The sequence below is a fragment of the Vulpes lagopus genome, chromosome 3 (genome assembly GCF_018345385.1).
Source record: "Vulpes lagopus strain Blue_001 chromosome 3, ASM1834538v1, whole genome shotgun sequence".
Lineage (NCBI taxonomy): Eukaryota > Metazoa > Chordata > Mammalia > Carnivora > Canidae > Vulpes > Vulpes lagopus.
The window spans coordinates 162824861-162846750 of record NC_054826.1 but is presented as its reverse complement, the minus strand read 5'-3'; the positions used below and the strand labels follow the sequence as shown (position 1 = coordinate 162846750).

At 32.5% G+C, this 21890-nt stretch overlaps 1 protein-coding gene across 1 annotated transcript in view; it reads right to left on the bottom strand.

The window, feature by feature from the left end:
- Positions 1-21890, bottom strand: part of NEGR1 (neuronal growth regulator 1) — an 812989-nt gene that overhangs the window by 755434 nt on the left and 35665 nt on the right. The gene's annotated exons all lie outside the window — the stretch shown is intronic.

The following is a 21890-nucleotide window of genomic DNA, read 5'->3' as shown; positions in this document are numbered from 1 at the left end:
ACACATATATATAAATGACGGCAAATTATGAAACACTGATAAATTTCAAATATTACTTTATATAATTTTAAGTGTCATAGTACATATAAATCAAAGCAAGTATAGCTTTCCTTTTATGTCAACATATTTCTGTTGACAAGAAATTGTGATAAGATTTTGTTATTAACTCTGAATAGAAATGGGATTTTGTTTTACTTTACATTTATTAATTCAAATGATGAACTACAGTTACATATTTCCAGCTCTCCACAAAAAAACTGCAGATATTTGTTCTTCCCATATAATTTTTATGGATAAGGATTTGAATACCTAGGATAGAACTGCTAATAAAGCTTCTTTGGAAAGTTTAGAATTGGTATTTTTAAAATGATAGGCATATTAAAATAAAGTAGATTATAATTAGTTAAACAGCACTGCCTCTGAAACATGGCTAACTTCAGAAATGAGAAAACACTTTTCATTATTACAGTCTATATCAGTCTCTTGAGGCAACCTCATTTCCAACAGAAATATATCATTTTCTTTTGACAATTATGTAATGATTTAAAGGGTTTCTTTAGTTAGAATATTTTAATTGTTTATATATTGTAACAAGATGCTAGCTATTTTATATTCAATGCCATTAGAAAGCAATTTGATATGTATGATAACAAGACACAAAATTAAGCAGTTAAATTCTGTGTTACTTTGGTAAAATATACTGCCAGAGTTTTAAAAACAATGGGTGCTTCACTGGTTTAAAATAACCATTAGCGAAACAAAACAAAACAAAACAAAACAAAACAAAAAACACTGTGAATTGCTTGCTTGTATCTTCCCCCACAACAGAAGTAATAGAATCATTTCTAAAATTTTTGAAAATTTTACTTTTGTATTTTTCTTATGAAGTTATAAAATCAAATGAAAAATAGATATACCTTTTTTAGAATAAATCGGGCACTATTATTTTCAGGAAAGTTTGTGGAGATACACTTCTTCAATACCAAGAGACATTTAGAATTATTTTTCTTATTTATCTTTTCCTTTTTCCTACATTTTTTAAAGGAAATATTGAAGGCACAGACTCTGCAGTTAAAGGTAGAATTCTTAATCTCTGTCCCAAGTTTTCTTACCCTCAACAGGACAGATTTACTGCAAGGAATCAAGGTACTTCATCTATGTGTCAGACATACACTAGGTACTCAGTAAATGGTACCTATAATTATAATAATGTCAATTATTTTTTCGGGACATTTCTTTGTACTAATCAAACCACAGAAATTTAATACTTACTGAATTGCATTTGAAATTTTATGTCCATTATTCACTTTTATGCATTAAAGATTAGGCAATTGAGGAATGCACCACTAGACTTTGAAAGATATTCCTGAACTTGCAGGAACAGGAAAGTTTACTTTTTATTCTTTAGGGTAGCAGTTCTCAAACTGTGGTCCACAGACACCTCAAAGTCCCTGAGTGTCATTTATTTCATAAGTAAAACTATGTTCATAATAATTATGAGACGTTGTTTGCCCTTTACCCTGTGTTACCCTCTGCAATGATGTTGCAAAAGCAATGGCAGGTAAAATACCTAAAACTAGCAAACGTCAACTCAGTGACAGAGTGCGTGCCACTAATTTTGAAAATAATAATAAAACCTTGAGAAGGAACATTTTTCAGATTCTATGTAATGAAGTGGAATGTTATGTATAAAGGGTTTCTGTTGCATTCCAAATTATAGCAGTTGCCTTGAAGAAAGCACTTGGATGACAGACGTAAGCTGAATTACTCACATTTTTCATGGAACATCATTTTTTACTTGAAGGAATAACTAATGAACAAAATCAAAGTTATACAAAGTAAAGTTTCTGGCAGACATGTGCCTGGAAATAAAGCACTGTTGTGACAGCTTTGGTTGAAAATTTGCAAACCAGCAAAAATTAACATTTCTAACATCTTGATTCCACCACCATGAGCATAAGAGCTTTCCAGTTCTCATATTATTTTTTGGATGATATCAGTGGTGATATTAACACATGTGATTCCTAATATTATTTAATACAAGTGTAGGATATGTGCACATTTCAGCAAACCAATATTTTCTATCTGATGAAGATATATTCAAAGTGCAGGATATATTAATTTTTTTTAAGTAACAGGGCACACAGAGTTTATCGATAGGGTTTGAGACTCTATTTTGTAATTAATCATTTTGAAAACACCACTTGTCAAGTTTTGGTGTAGTATAAAAGAAGAATATCACAATTTCCCAAAAAGGCTATTAAAGAACTTATCCTCTTTCAAATCTACATTGGCAAAGCAAGATTTTCTTTCTATATGTAATTAAATATCATATTGTCCCAAATCGAATGCAGAATCAGAATAAGAATCTGTTTTCTATTAAGGCAGACATTAAAGAGACATGTAAAAGAAGTAAGACAATATCATTCATCTCATTTTAAAATGTATTAATTTTATAAGGACATGTTATTTATATTAAATGTAATAGGTTTGCTGTTATGTATATGAATTAATATTTTGAAATTTCTCAATTTTAATTTCTAATATGATAAATGTTTATAGATATAACCCACATAAGCAGAATCTCCTTGGTGTTCTAAGTACCTTTTATGACAGTAATTTTATTTTATTTTAGATTTAATAAAACTTAGTTTATAATTAAAACTACAAGCTAATTTCTAGAATAAACAATTTTCTGAAAAAAAAAACATATAACACAAATAATAACTTTAGGTTTGACTTTGCAACAGAGTTATAGAGCCTTTTTTTTTTCTGAAAATATTTTTAGACTTTATTCCATGGTCGTTTTTTTCTTTTTTTGCGCTCAAATGAAACTGAAAAAGCTTTATTTGCCTTTTTATTATGTTGTGCTTTGAAATAATTTTTTCTCAGTAATTCTTATATCCAGTGTGGCAGATGGCTCATAGGTTAGGTGCCTGAAATGGACAGGACCAAATTAAAACATTTGGCTGAAAATTATCTCAGGAAGCCAAGCTTGGTGGTGGGCAGCTGGACACCAAATATATCAAAAACTCAACAACAAAGGAAGCCAAGATTAATTTCTAAAGACACAAATGTTCAATTTTTGAAGGGAGTCTTATAATCTAGATCACTATTTAATATTCACCCTTAATTATCACTTCTGAGCATTTAATTGTTACAAACCTTTCTGTCTGATAAGTAGAAAAAATATGGAGGTGACAATCTAAATAGACAGTGTCCATGTGGAAGTTATGTAGAAATTAATAAATATGGAAGTAGAAAAGATGAGATTAAGAATTTTAAAATCTGGGACACCTGGGTGGCTCAGCGGTTGAGTGTCTGCCTTTGGCTGAGGTCGTGACCTGGGGTCCTGGGATCGAGTCCCATATTGGGCTCCCTGCATGGAGCCTGCTTCTCCTCCCTCTTCCTGTGTCTCTGCCTCTCTCTCTGTGTCTCTCATGAATAAATCAATAAAATTCAAAAAAAAAAATAATTTTAAAATTCTTCCATGCATACAACAAGATGTAATGAATATAAGATGGAGAACCAGAACTGGCTATGAGCTATATAAAAAGAAATATAAAATACCCCTACTTTCTGAAACTTACATTTTAATAAGAGTAAAATTTATAAAGTTGCCATAAAAAGTATAAAAGAAGAGTTTTTAAAAGCAGGACCCTGCTACGTATCAAGTGTACTGAAGGGACCAAGTACCGAGATGGAACAACAGAGAAGAGTGGGTTAAGACAAGACAACTGAGGTAGGCAATCCAGGAGGCCATGAAGCAGTGGGAAGAAGGAAGGGTGCGAGGGCATTTGAGGTAAATAGGCATGGAAACAGGAATATTTCTGATGGAGAGGAATAAATCTTGCAACTTTCTGATCACACTGTTGAAGACGTTAATGGCATAAAAAATTCTAAAGCTATAAATTTCAGGTAAGTGTTTAGGTTATACTCTGGTTATTTAAGGGAGGAGCAGAGAGAGAGGGAAGGCTGAGTATATGGTGAAAACAGGGTATAATTTATGAGAATGCATGAAGACAAATTCGGTATTTATGGAGCCAGATGTATTTTTGTCCTGTTGAGTCTTTTAAAACGTTTGCAAAACTGACTCAGTTTTTCCATATGCTTAGATCATTTTGTTATTTTTGTTCTTTCCAACAACAACAACAACAACAAAAATACACATGGATCTAATATGGTGATAAATTATATAGATTATAAAAACCCTTACTAAAAAGTTTATTAGTTATGATGAAGACTCATGCATGTAATTCACAAAAGAAATACTACCTATAATCACTTCGTTAGTTACTACCAACTATTAAGTCATCTTTCTACGAGAAAGCATCCAGGTACACTTTATTACAGGGAGAAAAAGAATATTGAAAATGAAATATTCTGACACCAATAAATGTGGTCAGTCCAGAAGTTTACAAATTGCTCATATAATGGCATACTTTGTTTAGTGAAAATCTAAAAAAAAAAAATGTGTTTTCCTATTATATCATGAATGTTTATTTTCAAAGAGACAATTGCTTCCTAATAAAACATAATTACAAAGTAACCTGGAGGTACCTCCAAGTTCTACAAACTTCCACAAATCTATCACCTAACTGTCCCACCGTCCCTGTCATCACGGGGAGGGAATCCCAATGATAACGACCACCTAAATTCTCAAATGCACATAAGCACAGAGATCAGGACAGGAGGTGGCCCTCTATTCAGTGAAGCCCTGTCTCGTCCGCACGAGATCCTCCTTCCTCACATTCCCACAGTACCCTGTCTTACCTCTAACACAGCAGTCATCATATATATGGATTGAATTTGCCCAACTACATGTTTTCTGATAATATCATGTCCTTGAGAGTGGCATTCAGATTCTGAAGCAGAATTACAGCCTCTTCAAAGTATTAGAGATAAACAAACTAGTCCAAAAGTTGTGTTTCTGCACAAAATTTTGTGACTGGTTTGCTGAAAAAAATTAAAATACAGGAAAGAGACTTTTGAAAATTCTACCAGAAGTGGACTCTTTTGATAATAAGTTATCAAACTATGAAATCTATGAGTGACGGGGTGGTTCTCTTCTATGCGATGCATTCCTGAAACATGCTGTGTAAGTGGCCATAGAAGGACCATAATCCCATTAGGTCCTTCCCACTTTATAATATCATCTTTCCTTAAAAATGCCAAAAAAAAAAAAAATTGAAAACAAAACTGCCTGCATACAAATTATAATACTCAGTAGAAAACGACGCATATATGCTAAACATTGACCCCCAAAACAACATTACAATAATTCTGATTATCGACTCGCATCCTTCAAAAAATTGATTAGTTTACCACGTAAGGCTTCAAAAGAGTTTATTAAATGAAATACCTCTTTTCCCTTTTCTGATGTATTCAGTATACAAGTTAAAAGTATCAGAGAATAAATTAGCAACACAAATCCGCCACATCCCCATCTCTCCCCAGCTTGACAGCTTTGTTATGGTTTCAATTCTCCAAGGAGAGTCTCAGCACCAAGATATTGATTTGCACCACTGCACTTTTCTGACTAATTATTACCAGTGCAGACCCTCCAGTTAATCAGTTCATTCTCACAGCGAGAGTGGCCTTCAGTTTAAATTCATTATGCTGATAAATGACAACATTACAGCTGCATAACAATTGGTTTAATTAAAAATATTCTTGACAAAGATTCGAAGACTATCGTGGCTTTTAAGTATACCAGATTGACTCCTGAAGTTACTGTCCCGCAAGAACTCAGGCTCTCACTAATGTATGCATGCAACATGGCCTTAAGTTTTGAAAAGGGGGTTCCTTTTTAACAATATTTATCTTGAGAACTATGTCAACATGAATGACCCTAAGAAAAAACTGGTTCGGAAAGCTGTCAAATTCCTTGACCTTTTATTCTAATGTGTGACCAGATCATTGGAGATCTAAGGACAGACTAAGTGGCAATGTGGAGGATGTTATTTAAAGTGGGGTGTGGAAATATCAGGAAGGGAGACAGAACATAAAGACTCCTAACTCGGGGAAACGAACTAGGGGTGGTGGAAGGGGAGGAGGGCGGGTGTTGGAGGGGAATGGGTGACGGGCACTGAGGTGGACACTTGACGGGATGAGCACTGGGTGTTTTTCTGTATGTTGGTAAACACCAATAAAAGTTAATTAAAAAAAAAAAAATAAAGTGGGGTGTGGAAAAAAATTGATAAAAAAAATAAAGTGGGGTGAGGATAATTCTCTCTGAAAGAATGCATTTAGTATCTGCAAGAAAAGCTCCACGCATGGCGTGCAGAAATGCAAAAACATTGAATTTTGTGCTCTTCATATGTAATATTTCATGTAATTCTCGTAACTTCCCCATGAGGCAGGTCATACTATTCTCATTCACTGTATGAATAAATCCAAGCTTACACAATTAGCTAACTTTACAGTCTGCCCACGGTTATACTGGTAGTGTATTGTAATCTGAATTAAAACATGATTCTTTTTACCGAGCTTATGCTATTAACTGCTAAGCCATGCTACCTCTAATGCTTGGAAGGAGAGAGAGACAGAGAGACAGAGACAGAAAGAGACAGAGAGACAACAACTCAGGAGTACATTTGAAATATACTCCATAATTTATCTTCATCCAGTCTGTTCTGAAGGCGATTTGTTTCCAGGTTTAAGACTATATCAAAGATTAACTAAGTAAACAGCATCATGCAAAGACATGAACGGTTCTTATCTTTACTAATTTAACACCACGATTCATGTTAGAGGCTACAATTTTTCCAGTGGTTTTTAAAACTATGCATTGGAATTTATTTGGGATCTTCTCAATAGTCTTGAAAAAGGGAGTCAATGAAGACATCTGAACATCGAAGGAAGACTTGATTACAAAGCTGAATCTTTATTGGCCCTAGTTTCTCCATTAGACAGCAGAAATCCAACAGATGTGCACAAAATAAGTGAATGCCCATGCTCTTAAACAAATGTCAGTGATAATGAGCTGAGGCCTTTGACCAGAATTTGTATCGTATAGTCAAGAAAACTACTGCTTATAATTTAAATAGGGCATTATTTATTTCTTTTTAAACATTTTCTATTCCAGGGACACCTGGGTGGCTCAGTGGTTGAGTATCTGCCTTCAGCTCCAATCATGATCCTGGGGCGCTGGGATCGAGTCCCCCATCGGGATCCCTGCATGGAGCCTGTTTCTCCCTCTGCCTATGTCTCTGCCTCTCTCTGTCTCTCTCATGTATAAATAAATAAAATCTTTAAATAAAATGAGCAAAAAGGCAAGAATCAATCATCTTCTTGGTAGTAATTCTATTGGGAAAATTTTAAAATATTTTAATATATTTTGCCTACTAAAAGAAACAAATAGATAATATATTTTAGAAAATGTTCATAAAAATGATGTAAAATGAAAATAACTGGGCTAAAAAAAAAAAAAGAACTGGGCTTTTATAAGGATAACCTAAAATCAGCTTGAAAAACTTCAAATGTTACAATTACTGATTCAGTTTATTGTAATTGCCAGGAGCCATGTATATACTTCCTCATAAAATTCTCACAACAACCTTATAGAAGTGTCTCTTATTATTTACAGATGAATGATCTGAGAACCAGAAAAGTCACTTACTAAATATCCCCTCATGACCAAACGACAGAACTCTATCTGGACCCAGGACTATCTGAGTCAAGTGACTATGATTTATTACGTGTATCACACTGTTCATTTCTCATCAGAGCAGGATTAAATGAGATAGATTCAAGGGGTATCCTTTTAAATAAAGTTAGTTTAGGATTGTTACATAAAGTGTAAAACAAACTATTTTATTTAAATATGATTTTTGCACTAATACTATATTTGAAAAGTATCTTGTCAGTATTTACATTCCTTAAAGATAAAAACTGATTTTTAACATATTTAAAATGACTTCTTATGAAAAATTCATTTTATTAAAGAAATTTTTTACCAAAATTTTCCTACTATTCATACCCTGTGCTATGGCATATTATTTCTTTGAACAGCAATAGTTAACAGAAGGCAAAGATATAAGGAAAATATATAATTAAGAAACTAATACTATTCCTAAATATCTGCCATTATAATTTTTCATTCTATGCATATATTCAATGTCATTAATAGCCATCTAGCATTTTTTTTTTTTTTACTAAGAGGTTATGGCTAAGTTTTGATAGTCTATCTTGGTTAGTGATTTTTATTTCTTCCTCAGAACTCATCATTTCTCAAATAACCTCACATAGTTATTGTATGACAGACAAAAGACAGTTGTGAAGAGGACAATAGTCTTCACAATAACTAATACAGAATTGGATCCAGATTACTCCCAGTTTTTATTAAAAATTATTGATGTTTGATGATTTTGAAAAGGAGTAGGTTCTTGAGGATTTATAGTTGCATTAAGATGTAAATATATATTTTGAAGAACTGACTTAGCAAGGAAAAGTATACTACAGAATAAAAGACCAAAGAAGGTAAGGTTCAGAAAAAAACTAATTTATGTATTAAATGTATTGTAATCCACATAAATATTGTTTGAGTGAAAAAATAACAGATCTTCAAAATATCTATTGGCTCAGTCAGGATCTAAGCTTTTATGGAAATGGGTATTTATGTACAAACTATGTGAATTTTTTTATCAGGAACTTTGTTGTTAGAAACTTGCTACAAAACATATTACAAAATGTTATTTTGCCATTACAGATCTTTTAAAGATAAGAATATCAGGAATAAATGTCTATAAAAATGAAAGATCACTTAGAAACCTAAGTAACAAAAAGTTGTATTTAGCAAATGACACACTTACTGTCTTTGTCCTCAAAGCCAATACTTCATAGTGGGCATTCACCTGCTTCTGAATCATCCATGTCAGAGGGCACAAACTTTATTGAATATCTAGAGAATAATTATCTTCTCAAATGGCAAATGTTACAACCTTCAATTCCTAATTTTCTAGAGAGATTTTACATTTGACTCCATACATACATTCAAACATTCAAAATTCTTAAGTTGCATTAGGAGACTGATTTGACCTTTAATCATAACCTACTATATCACTTACATATATAACTTACACTATATAAAATAAATATATACATGTATGTTTACAATATTCTTCATGTTACTTATTGTTCAATAAAAGGATGGTATTCTCATTCATAAGGTCCTCTGAAGTTCAGAAAATAAAGTGATTCAGAAACTAAAATATCTTTTTCACGTATATTTACCTTTATATTTCCGAGCTCTATAGAAAGAAAACTAATTAAAGCAGCCTTTCTGCTACACTTCTATTCTAACTTTAAAAATGGTACTCAGAGCTATGGAGGCTCAATTATTGTTATATTAGAGTAGGCAAAATGGCCATCCGTTCTCATTTTTATAGAACAGCTACTGAATTGAGCTTTTTCAAAGGAAAAGGAACCTATATGCATGCAAAGAAAGCATTTAATGACAAAATACTTAGGTTAAATAACGTATTTAAGAATATTCATGACCTAAATGATAAGACAGTTTTGGAAAGAGTCTGGACTTCAGAATCTGAGCCGGGATGTGCACTATTGCACTTAATGGTTTTGAAACCTTGGACAAGCCAATTGATTTTCTTGGACCTTAGTTTCTTCATCTGTAAAATGAGAATGATAAAACCCACCTCATGGGAAGGTCGGGAGAATGAGAAGCCACGTTATAAAACACACACTTCATAATGAGCACCTAATAAAGTGGTAGGGAAAGTTGTTTAAAATTCTATCACTCTGACTGCTACTCCCAGAGTCCTTAGCTAAGGGTGTGAAGTGCTGCCTTGGGATAATACCCAAAAGTTAAGACGGGTTGAGGTAAAAAAGGTGAAATCTCAAAGTAAGGCCATGAAGGAAAACACTGAAAGAGACTGCTTTGCGTGAGACAAGAATCATTTCATTCCCAAGAGGTAAGGACTGAGAAAACCAGGATGATATTACAAAATTGGAAGGGAAATCTGTAGGGGAATTTCTATAGGGGAATCTCTAATCTGTAGGGGAATCTATAGGGGAATCTATAGGGGAATCTCTAATCTGTAGGGGAATCTCTAATATGTAGAGGAATATTTAGGGGAATCTCTATACGGGAATCTGTAGAGCAACAGGAGCTGGGCATCGTGTTGGAATGAAGGAGCAAAAAAAAAAATTCTGAGAATGTGAATGCTTATGTTACATTCAAAGTGTTCAGCTTTGCTAAACTAAATTTAGACCCTCCTTTACCATAACAAACCCTTTGTTATGAATAGGGATTTTTCTCTTGTGGAAATCAAGTAAGAAGCTCTGGTTGATGTGGTAGGGATAAGTAATTGTATATCTGTAAATAGCAGAAGGGAGCATTAAAAAAAAAAAAGAAGAAGAGAAAAAGAAAAAAGAGCATTACTGTGAATGCACAAAGTTCTAGAGAAATACTTTGAATTTCATAGGCTGTGGACCTATAATTTTAGCCAGTGTTATCCAGAGCACAAGTGAAGAAAAATCTACACAATGGAGCCAAACTGCCTAAGTTAGAAGAATATTGGCTTCTCAGTATTGTGTGTTCTTGGGCAAGTTACTTAACCTCTCTGTGTCTCCCTTTTCTCATGGTAATGGCAGCAATTACAGCAGTAGCCTACCTGACAAAATGTCTTAGGCATTCAATGTAATATGCTTAGAAGGACGTCTGGCACATACAAAGAGCTTTAAATAAAGGCTACTATTATTATTAGCAAAGTCTCAGCTGACCTTCCATTAGTAGCTATTATTATGATGTAAATATACTAGTGTCCTAGAGATGTCTTAGGCACCAGGAAGGAAGTCTTGAGATACCTACGGACCAAAGAAGGATCAGAAATTTGTGAAGGGTAAAGCTTTCATGTCTTCATTCAGCTATATTTCTTTGAGGAAAAATCAACCAGTCTAATCCTGTGGCGTTTTAATAAAGTTCTGCTCCTCACAATTTAGCTTCTTAAGGTAGAGGTCATAAGTAGGGTGATGAAAAATAGAGTAAGGGAATTATCACAAAAATTCCCTTTGCTGAGTATACTGCTGTCACCCTATTGTTAATGTCTTTACTACCAGAATAAAAAAAAAAAAGAAAGAAAAAGAAAAGAAAGAAAGAAAGAAACAAGAAAAAAAAAATCTAAAGGGTCTGTGTAGTGTTCAGCTTTAATCTACCTTCCTCTACATGTCTTCTTCTAAAGTGCAATGCAGGCATTCAATAAAATTTAATTCCTAATTTAATAAACAAATGTTCGGACTTACATTTCCATATTAAATTAAATCGTTTATATTTTTAAAACCATTACATTCCAAAATTATCTTCCCAACTCCACTAGTAGAAAACTCTGTAGAGTCTTGACATAAGTAGTATCATCCAATGTTACTATAATGGTTAGTTAAGCAACTTAATATTGAAATCAAAAGAATTAGCTCTTTTTGATATTTTTTGCTTACAGTCAGATAAGCACACACAAATATGCTTATATGTAAATCAATATTTTAATTGTAAATGATATTGTAGTTATCAAGAGTCAACTCCATCATTTAATTTTTAAAATGGGCCAGAATTATGTAACAATTTTCATATTTTTTCAACACAAATGATCAGTATTTCCACAAGGATAATATTTATCAATTGAGAGTTTTTAATCTTTATTGCAGAAGCAGTGTTGAAGTCTGGGAAAAGGAATTTAGAATCTGGAAGATATACTTAAACTATTTGTTAAATGCTTCGGTTTTATATTTATGCTAATCAATCTATCTTCTCATTGTTTTTTAAGTACGTTTTTAAAGAGAACTAATGATCACAGTTTTTAATGTATTCTAAAATGCCTGTAAATTAAAATTTCTTTAGAGAATTAGATTCACCCTCTGATTTCAATGATGTTTTCCCAAATAAGAAAATCTGTTCCAACATGTAATGAAAATTACATTTCTAAATTCCACATTCTTTTAAGACGTTCTGCTTTTACCAAAAAGCAGATTTTGTACAATGAACGGTACACTGTGTAATTTTTCCACTCAATCCCTTTAAGAAGTTAGTAAAATGAACAATCAATCCACATGATCTTTACACAGTTGCTCAGTACATTAGAATATATCATACAGATAATCACTAGTTCAGTGGGAGTTCTCTGATTGCAGAAGATTTAACTATTTAAGCAACCACATTGGGAAGAATACTTAGCAGATTTCTCTGCTGGAAATATCACATGAATCATTTGCCAAACTAATTCTAACAAAGAATTGCAGTGTAACGTTCACCCCAAAAGTTAAAATGTGCTCTTTAAAAATGGACTTACTTATCTCCCTCACAAAAATTCTCTTTGGTGTAATGACTATGATAATCGATTTCAAAAATTATTTGCATCGAATACCTAACTTCAAAAAATGTATTGCTGATGGGCACAAACCACACCTATGAAGTTATTTTTATACCTTTACTGTTAGAAACTGGTTTGCCTATATCAGATAATCCCTAATACGTTTCATATGTATTTCACAAGTCATATGTAAATCAAATTACGGTGATCTTCATTACAAACAAAAATCCAGACTTATGCTCAATTAATATAAATGAAGCAATCAGAGCCTTTTGCTAGCCCTTAATCTCAGGTAATTTCTACAATATGACTCTTGGCTAGTCACTTTCTATCTTTTCATCCATCTTATACTCAACGTATACTCTGAATTGGTCCTATTCGTCTACTATAAAGCTGAATATTTCTCAAATCTGTCAAAATTAATTTGAATTCTAATATTCTAGGGTCCAAGATTATTTCTTTTAGTATCCAAGATCCTATCAACTTTGTACAACTTCCTATCATCCAGAACTTGATATATAATATGCTGCTGCTTCAGCCTCCCAAACAGTGAATTACATGAAACAATACTGATCTTGTAACTACATTCTTCCACCTAAGATTCAATATAGCATTTTAGTTCAACACTGAGTCACTGATATACATTTTTAAGCTATTCTAAAAGCAGGTGCAACTTTACCAATAATAATCATTACTATTTCTAAAATTTTTCATTGTCATCTCTAGAGATCATGGAAGAATTTCAAAAGTGTCCAGAAGGGCCCACATCATGATTCATGCTCTGCCCAAAATAACACTGCAAATCCAAATAAACAAATGGTTGAAACTTATTGGCTAGAGGAACAACAAAGGAAAGTAGAGCCATAAAAGAAAGTGATAAATTGTCACGGTATTTATACTCATTTCATATTTATTTCTTCAGACTAACTCTTCCTTTAGAAGGAAGACTGTCCTTCTGAAATCTTTCATAGCTTCTTTTTGGATTTGCCTTTCCATCTTTCCTTTCTTTTTGTGAAACGATTTTTCCTTTCCTTTAGTATCTGCTGAAATACTGCCTCCTCCATCACTTACTTTAACTAAGAGCACAAATTCTAAATCATGATTGCTTGGATATGGTTCCTTGCTCTACCGTTCAAGACTAAGATCTGGGACAAGTATATGACCTCATTTTGTATCACATTCCTCACATTTAATATGGGGATAATAACAGTATATAATAATATACATTATAATATATAATATATATAATATATATAATATATATAATAGTACCTATCTCAGGATTGTTCTAATCTAAAGATTCATATATAAAAAGAACTTGTAATCACAGTATTATGTGTTTGCTATTATTAACATTTTTAATTTTATGTAGACTTTGCCCACCATGACAAAATTTATTACTTTATTATGCTTCTTCCCAAATGACTTTGTACATATATTCCAAATACCTTACGTAATAATTTTACTTATTAATTTGTGTGGTTCTCTACCTATACTGTGAACAGGTAAAGAGCAGGAGCCATGTTAAATTAATCACATCTGAACACTGATGGTCCCTATTTAATTAATTTTTTAGGAAGAATGGGAAATACAAGGAATGAAGGAATAAATAGGGTAGAGCTCTGTAAAAAAAAAAAAAAAAAAAAAAAAAAAAGAAGGAAGATTTTGGACTTGCCCTATAGCATAGATTTGGAAAGATCCTCTAATAATTCACCAGTACACAGCCTCACTCATACAGATGCAGAAGGATTCTACTAAATACTGGTCCAGGAGTTGCCTACATCTGGATCACATGGGGGATTGGCATTTTTAAAACTACAAACAGGACACAGTCACCTCTACTGAACCAGAATCTCTTAAGAGTAGCCTAAGAGTCTTATTTTAACAAGCCTTCAAGGTAATTCTAACGCACAGCCAAACACATAAACCACATTTGTGCTGCATTTTAATCCATTCAAGTAAGACGAGCTGGCTTCCTCAGAGAGAAAGCAAGACAAAAAAAATCTCCTTAGGTAGCTGAATGAGTTGTGTTACCAACCATTACCATAGCCATAACTGTGTGACAGCCTAGCCTTGAAAAACAATACCTATAAAACTGCTGTGATAGATTTTTAAGCAATACTTTTTCCCCTTAAAATAACAGAAAATAGTTTCAATTGCATCATAGGGCCCTTTTTGTTTTTGTTGTGGTTGTTTTGCTTTGTTTTTACTTTTATCAAGGGATTTTTGTATCCCTGGAAAGATAAGGAAAGTATACTCCATTCTCTAAAGGTGGGCAGGGAAGAAGCAAGGAGATAACAGACGACTAAAACAACACAGGTCATTACCCATCTTTATATTCCCACGAATTTCATATTACCACACTAGTAAGGAGATATCTAACCTCCTCTGAGCCTCTTTTTCAGTCTTCTAAAGAAAACAAAAGAAGGACATGAGACATCTAGAAGGCAGGAAGATGAAAGTGAATTAAAAGGTGTACACAGGGGCACCAGGGTGGCTCAGCTGGTTAAGCATCTGTTTCAGCTCAGGTCATGATCTTAGGGTCCTAGAATTGAGTCCTGCTTCGGGCTCCCTGCTCAGAGGGAAGTCGCTGCTCTCTCTACCTCTGGCTCCTCCCCTTTGCTTGTGCACTCTTGTTCTCTCTCAAATAAATAAAATTTAAAAATAAAGGTGTACAGAGTAGTCTTGAAAAATAACCAGCTGGCTCTGCAGCTAGGTTTTTCACTTCTCAATCCATATTTATAGGTAAAGATATCTATTATATATTTGCCTTCACCAAATTTTAACAAGCATTCATAATCTATGTACAGAAGAATGCAGATATAATGAAATATAAAGAAATGCAATATAGCTCTGTCCTCAAGAAACTGAAAATCAATAAAAAGATGTTGACATATACGTACATATACATTAAGGTACAATTTTTGTTAAAGGCAAAGTGTAAAAGCTAAGATAGTCTTGAGGAGGAAGGAGCAATTCATAACAGCATTTAACACGCAGGAGCCTGATGCAGGTCTCAATCCCAGAACCCTGAGATGATGATCTGAGCCAAAGGCAGACACTTAACCAACTAAGCCACCCAAGCACCCCAAAAGATCTTTAAGGATATATAACCTTTTAAGAATCTCAGCAGTGATTTGTTGACCATTTTCTTTTTATGCTACTTAATTTGTTGTTCACATAAATTTCTATTGTTTTGAGTAGCTAAATACTATTCTAAAATTAAAATCTGTAGATGCAATCTGAATTGAAGCTATCTAATTTTCATTCAATAAAAATGACAAAGTTCCTCAAACAATATTAAAAATATATTAAAAATATTAAAGGAGGAAATATTAAAATTCGGAATAGAATTTTCCTAAAATCTGCCCTACAGCCTTCCCTCATTTTGTGCTAGAAGGAGTCCAAAAAGGGATTTGAAATGACTTGTATTCAGCAAAACTGTTGTTGTTATTTTCGTATTCAGTAAAGTTAAAAATCTAATGAGAAAAGTATGACTCCTTCCCTCCATAATCCACATAAATCCTGCAACTAAAAAACTGAAATGGAAATGAGTCATGATAATTTTATGAAAATGCTTGCTTTTTTAATATAAGAAAATTTCTATAACATGGTATCTTGATTTGGAAATTAGATCGTATCTGTTGTTATAAAATGGTCAAGAATATAACTTGAGAAATGGTATCTTATTTGTCTTAACATTAGAAAAAAGCTGAGTCTAAGAGATTATGTGAATTACTTAAATTCAAATACCAAAAATTCAGATAGGGCCACAACCCTGGTCTCCAGATACCTGATTTTCCCTTTCTACTGAAGTTAAAATTAGGCTAATTAAACATGGGTTAATTAATCCTATTATACACAAACACACAAACACATATAATTTGTTTGTTTGCTTTGAATTCCAAGAATGTAGACCAAGTGCTCATTTTCTACAAAATACATGCAACAGAGACCATACATACTTTTCTTCTTCGACACTAAGTCGCCAAGAGCTAGGGGGTGCCTAGACATGTTAAGATTCTGAAGATGTGCCTTGCTTACAATCAGTAGCCAATACTTCCATTCCATGAAGTACAGTGATGTTCTATGTTCCAGATACTCTAAATCCTTGAACTATTTTTTTTCTTGAGCTGTTACTTATCCAGAAACCATCCAAATTAAAAATCACTTATAGTAAAATAAAACAAAAATGACAGCACAGATCTAACGTGACTTCAAGTTTTACATTAGTTAATACTTGTTTAGTGTTACTGATTCAACAGTAAGGAACTGATATGGGTATAACCCTAAACCTACAACATAAATCTGTGTAATGCATTTTATTAAATACTCTGTGAAATGGGTTTTTCCTACAATTTATAGTTAAAAACATGCAATATCATGTTTACCTTTCTAAATTTTGTAGACCTTTACATAAAATCATGAAAAACGACAACAAAGGGAGTTAAATACAAGTTTAGTGGATCCTCATATTCCTTTATTTCTAGATCATTCAAAATAAAGCAAGTTCATAATAGAGAAAGTACAGCATACAGGTGGTAAGAATTAAAATTTTGGAGTTAGATTTGAATTCTAACTCAGTCACTGGACTGTGAATGAGGACACAATACTTTGCCTCATTTTTTCTCAATTTCTCTATCAATGTGTTTAAAAATAATACCTACCCAAGAGACATTATGAGTTAATAAGATGATATAATACGGAAAGTCCTTAGAACAATGTTTAACATAGACTAAGCATTTAACACGCATTAATTATTTTTTAAAGAAAAATATTTTCATATTTGGTGAAATCGTATAGTTAGGGATTATTTATTTATTTTTTGACACATGGTTACTTAGTAAATATCTCTTGACTCATTTTAGGTCCATATGATAAGTAAGAGCTTTCATTCATTCATTCACCAGCTCTTTATTGAACCTCTGATCAGTTTACTAGTTTTGGCTACCATGAGTCATTAATTTGCTCATAATACTGTATATAAAATATATTCATCTACCCAGTACTTATATTTCAGATTGTCTTAATAGATTATAAATGTATTATTTAATTTAATAAACAAAACTATAAGATACTTTATTTCCATTTGTCTGATGCAAAAAAATCTAGGAGTAGATAGGCTGAGTGTATTGCCCAAAACTACTAAATTAGTAAACTATAAAGCTGAGATTCAAACTCTTGTCTCATTCCTGCAACTCTCCTACATAACTACAGCATTATAGTTACACAGGAAGGGAGCATTAACTCTGCCTGGAGGCAAATGAAATTTTTATGTAAATATTCCTATAGCATATTGTTATTAAATCCCCAGGGTATGATGCTATACTTCTATAAAGTAAGATAACATATTTCTAAAAAGGCAAAAGTAGTTTCATATTAATAATGTATTTGAAAACCATTATGTAATATGGTTACTAAAAGTAATGTTAATTATACTCACATTAATCATGCCAATAAAACAAAAATACGAACTAAGATATAAATTAAGTATAAATTAATAATGATTAAGTAAAATTTTCCCTTTTTCATTATTTATATATCTTAAAATAATTTTCAACATGTTCTCTAAGTATGACTGATTATATCTACAATTATAGAGAATGTTTTAGTTGTATTACTCAAGATAGGTCATAGAAATCAAATTATTTGTACAACATGAAGTTACAATTCTAGCCTCAATTAAAATTCACTGAACATATCCTTACAAACACTAAACTTAAAAGGGTTACTTTAATTCTTTAGAAGTGTAAGTCTCTTATATAAGTATATGGGTAAGCTTTCATTTATTTAGGGAAAATAGTATCTACCTCATATGACGGTTATGAGAATGAAAGAGTAAATAATCCAGAATTTCAGGAATGGTGTATGTGTCTGTCTTCACCATTGGATTTTGAACCAGAGTCTTGTCATAGTCACATTTCTGCGTTACTATCCAAGCTCTCTTCATACTAGATACATTTCTTAAGTAAATTTTAAAAAGTTGTTTTTCTTATAAATAATACAAAAAAACACAAATTGACTATAATTAAATGATGTAGAAAAATGAGATCTCTTTAGTGTATAAATTTACTGGATAACATATAATTATTATTGCTCATTATCTAATTATATGCATTAAGAATCTCAAATATTGCATTAATTATAGTGCTGTTTTATGCCACTTCAAATTATTTCTAAAAATAAGTATATTAATTTCTGTATGATGCAAGTCTGGATAAACACCATTGTGCTATTAGTATATACTTGATCAATGTTTTTAACTAAATTTGAATTGGAAATTAAATTCTCTTTGTTTTAGGTTAATAGGAGATTTATAGAGAAAGCTAGATTTATCCTTTCAGATTTATCTAAGTTTAGCATCCTAATCTGATTTTCCAGTACACCATATTTAGTCCCTGATCCTAAGTTAATTCTATGTCTCATTAATAATTTACTTTATTCTACATTCTTCTATCGTTTCATTTTGTTTTGTTTTGGTAATATGTGGTACAGAACTTTTCCTTCCATGTATATGTGAATCCCTTATTTATTCACATTCAAAATATATATTCCAGGATGTGAGAGAAGATTACTGCATCTAGGCTGCTACAAATGCCTTAGTTTTACTGTTTATTAATTTTAAGATGAACAAACTTTTAGATTGTTCTCTTTCTGACAGAACCCAGCTTATTTTCACTACCCAAGAGATTGAGAAGTTTTAGATGTTAATTTCACAAAGTTTTAGATGTTAGATTTCATATCTACTTGACGTAGCATGACACGTGACTCAGAAGTTTTCTGCTCAAAAATAAGAAACTAAATATATTTTTAATCTTGCTTAATACACACACATGTATGCATGAAAGCAAAACACTGTTTGTTTATGCATCTTCTATCATAATGCCAAAGTTACCAGTTGGGAATTGTAAATACAGTCAATTTGTATTATCCTCAGTAGTTGTATCCTATTAAGTTGCTGCAACCACTGAATCAGCAAATACTGAACAATTGCTCCTAAGGGAAATAAAACCTTAAGTTTCCTGGGAGACGCTAGTCACAATATTTTCATCACCTAATCAATACATAACCTTGTTTTTGTGTGTGTTTCTGTTTAAAGATCCTTTAACATTTTAAGACATTGATACTCACAGGCTTAACAAGAGTTAAGGCTTCATTAACTCATTGAACTCACAGCCAACAGCACTATAACTCAGGCCCGAATGAAACTTACCTAACACATGTATTTCTCCATAAGACACATCACAGCCTCTTGTACTGAGGAACACTCCACAATACTTCAGCATTGTGCTTGGGGGCCATTTTAACCAGTGAAATCATAAACAAAAAGCAAAAAAAAAAAAAAAAAAAAAAAAAAAAGGTGAAAAGTGTGGCCCTAAATAGACTGCAAAAAGGACAGTCTACAGTATGAGGGCTGAAACAAGATCATCACCTTGTTTGACCTCACGTGGGAATGTATGCATTTGGCCAATGCAGTGCTCTGTGCATGTCCACAAATGGTCATGAAGGGCCACAAGTATTGATTTTGGGGTTAGAAATATATTGTAGCAAATTCACAAATACACAATCCACAAATAATAAGGATCAGCTGTTGTATGTTGTCAAATTCCCAGCCCAATAGAGGTTTTTTGTTTTGTTTTTTTATTTCTTGAGAATTGATTAAACAGATTTAAATAATTTATTCAGTAAGCAAACTAAAATTTATTTAAGAAATATATGGGATTAAAAGGCTTATAAAGCTATATCTATTAGAATAATCTGAGCCCCATCAGGTAAAGAGATTCTTCTACATCACAAGTTCTACTTAACTTCTGAGTTAATGGTACAGTCATGGCACCATTAATAATTCTTAAAAGACCAAAGAAAATTTAAAGTTATACGGCATCAATTTCTATTTTAATAATTCAAATTTCACAAATAGTCAGCTACCCATCAACTATTTAATCACAGCATTTCACAATAATACATTAGGATGCTATTATTTATTTAAAAAATGAAATGAAGGGACGCCAGGGTGGCTCAGTGGTTGAGCACCTGTCTTCGGTGCAGGGCATGATCCTGGAGTACTGGGATCAAGTCCCACATCAGGCTTCCTGCATGGAGCTTGCTTCTCCCTCTCCCTGTATCTCTGCCTCTCTCTCTGTGTCTCTCATGAATAAATAAATAAAATCTTAAAAAAAAAAGAAAATGAACTGTACTTTGCTACTCTTCTAGAAGATTCAAATATTAATTTTAAATATAGGAGAAATAAATTTAGATGAGAAAAACATTTTAGGCATAAAAATTTTCTGCATATATAGTGATGAAATATGGCATTCCCATTTCAATTTAACAAAATTGCTAAATAGGGGCACCTGCATGACTGGGTCAATTAACTGTCCAACTCTTGATTTCGGCTCAGGTCATGATCTCAGGGTTGTGATACAGAGCTCCGCTGTTGGCCCTGTGCTGGGCATGGAGCCTGCTTGGGATTCTCTCCCTCCCTCTCTGCCCCTTACTTACCCACCCTCCCAAATAAATAAATAAATAAATAAACAAATAAATAAATAAATAGCTAAGTATTACATTAATCTAAAAGCAACTCTAAATTCTAGACTTCTAATATATATAATTGTTTTGTAACCTAACACTCTCAACCTAAGTGTTTAAAATTATTGACATAAAATTCTATGCTATAAAAAATTAAATCCTAAATGGGGGGCGATTAACACATTGTACAAATATAAGTTTTGAAACAAGAAATCAAAATACTATTTACTATCATACTTATCAGTATGTCTCAAAAGTGCATGCTCCCTTGAAATATTTAAATTCCAACTTTACAATGAGATGAATTGCAATTATCAGAAAGTGTTTTATCCCATTCAGTAAAAATCAAATTGATTTTATATGTCCATTTCCTATTTGCAATAACCTAAACTAATACTTCTTCTAGTCTTATTGCTTTCTTTCCATCAATTGCTTTTCTAAAATGTAATTCTGACTAGATCATTCTGATGCTTGAAACAATTCACAGCCTACAAAATAAAACTCAAGTTATCACCAGTCTTAAAAATCTCTTTATGATCGTGTCCTTGCCCAGTTCTCAAGACTTATCTCTTCTGAGCTTCCTCCACACATTACAGCCTAACAAGAGGTTAGTAACTCTACTTCACCCCAATGTGTGCTATTGTTTTGTATCTCTGTGCTTTGCATCCCTATCTTGGAATTCCTTTTCCTTTAGTTTGCCTAATGAACTCTTACTTGAGTTCAGCACTCAAGCACTGCCTTCTCTATGAAACTTTGCCTCCCTGCCTTAAGAAATATGTGGGCCATTTTTCACTTTGGATGGGAAATTTTCACATCCATTTGTTGGTGGCTTTATCGTATAGGGGTAGGTTTCCGAAAGACTTGGAATGCCATTATGCTAATATTATTTACTTTGTATTATTTGATAATCCAAATACTAGCACAGTATCAACAGATGATCAATGAATGTGTGCTGAGTGACAAGATGAAATTAAAAGTCTCTTTCCATATTCACTTTCAGTTTGGTTTAATACATAACACAACAGTAGTGTCAGTGTC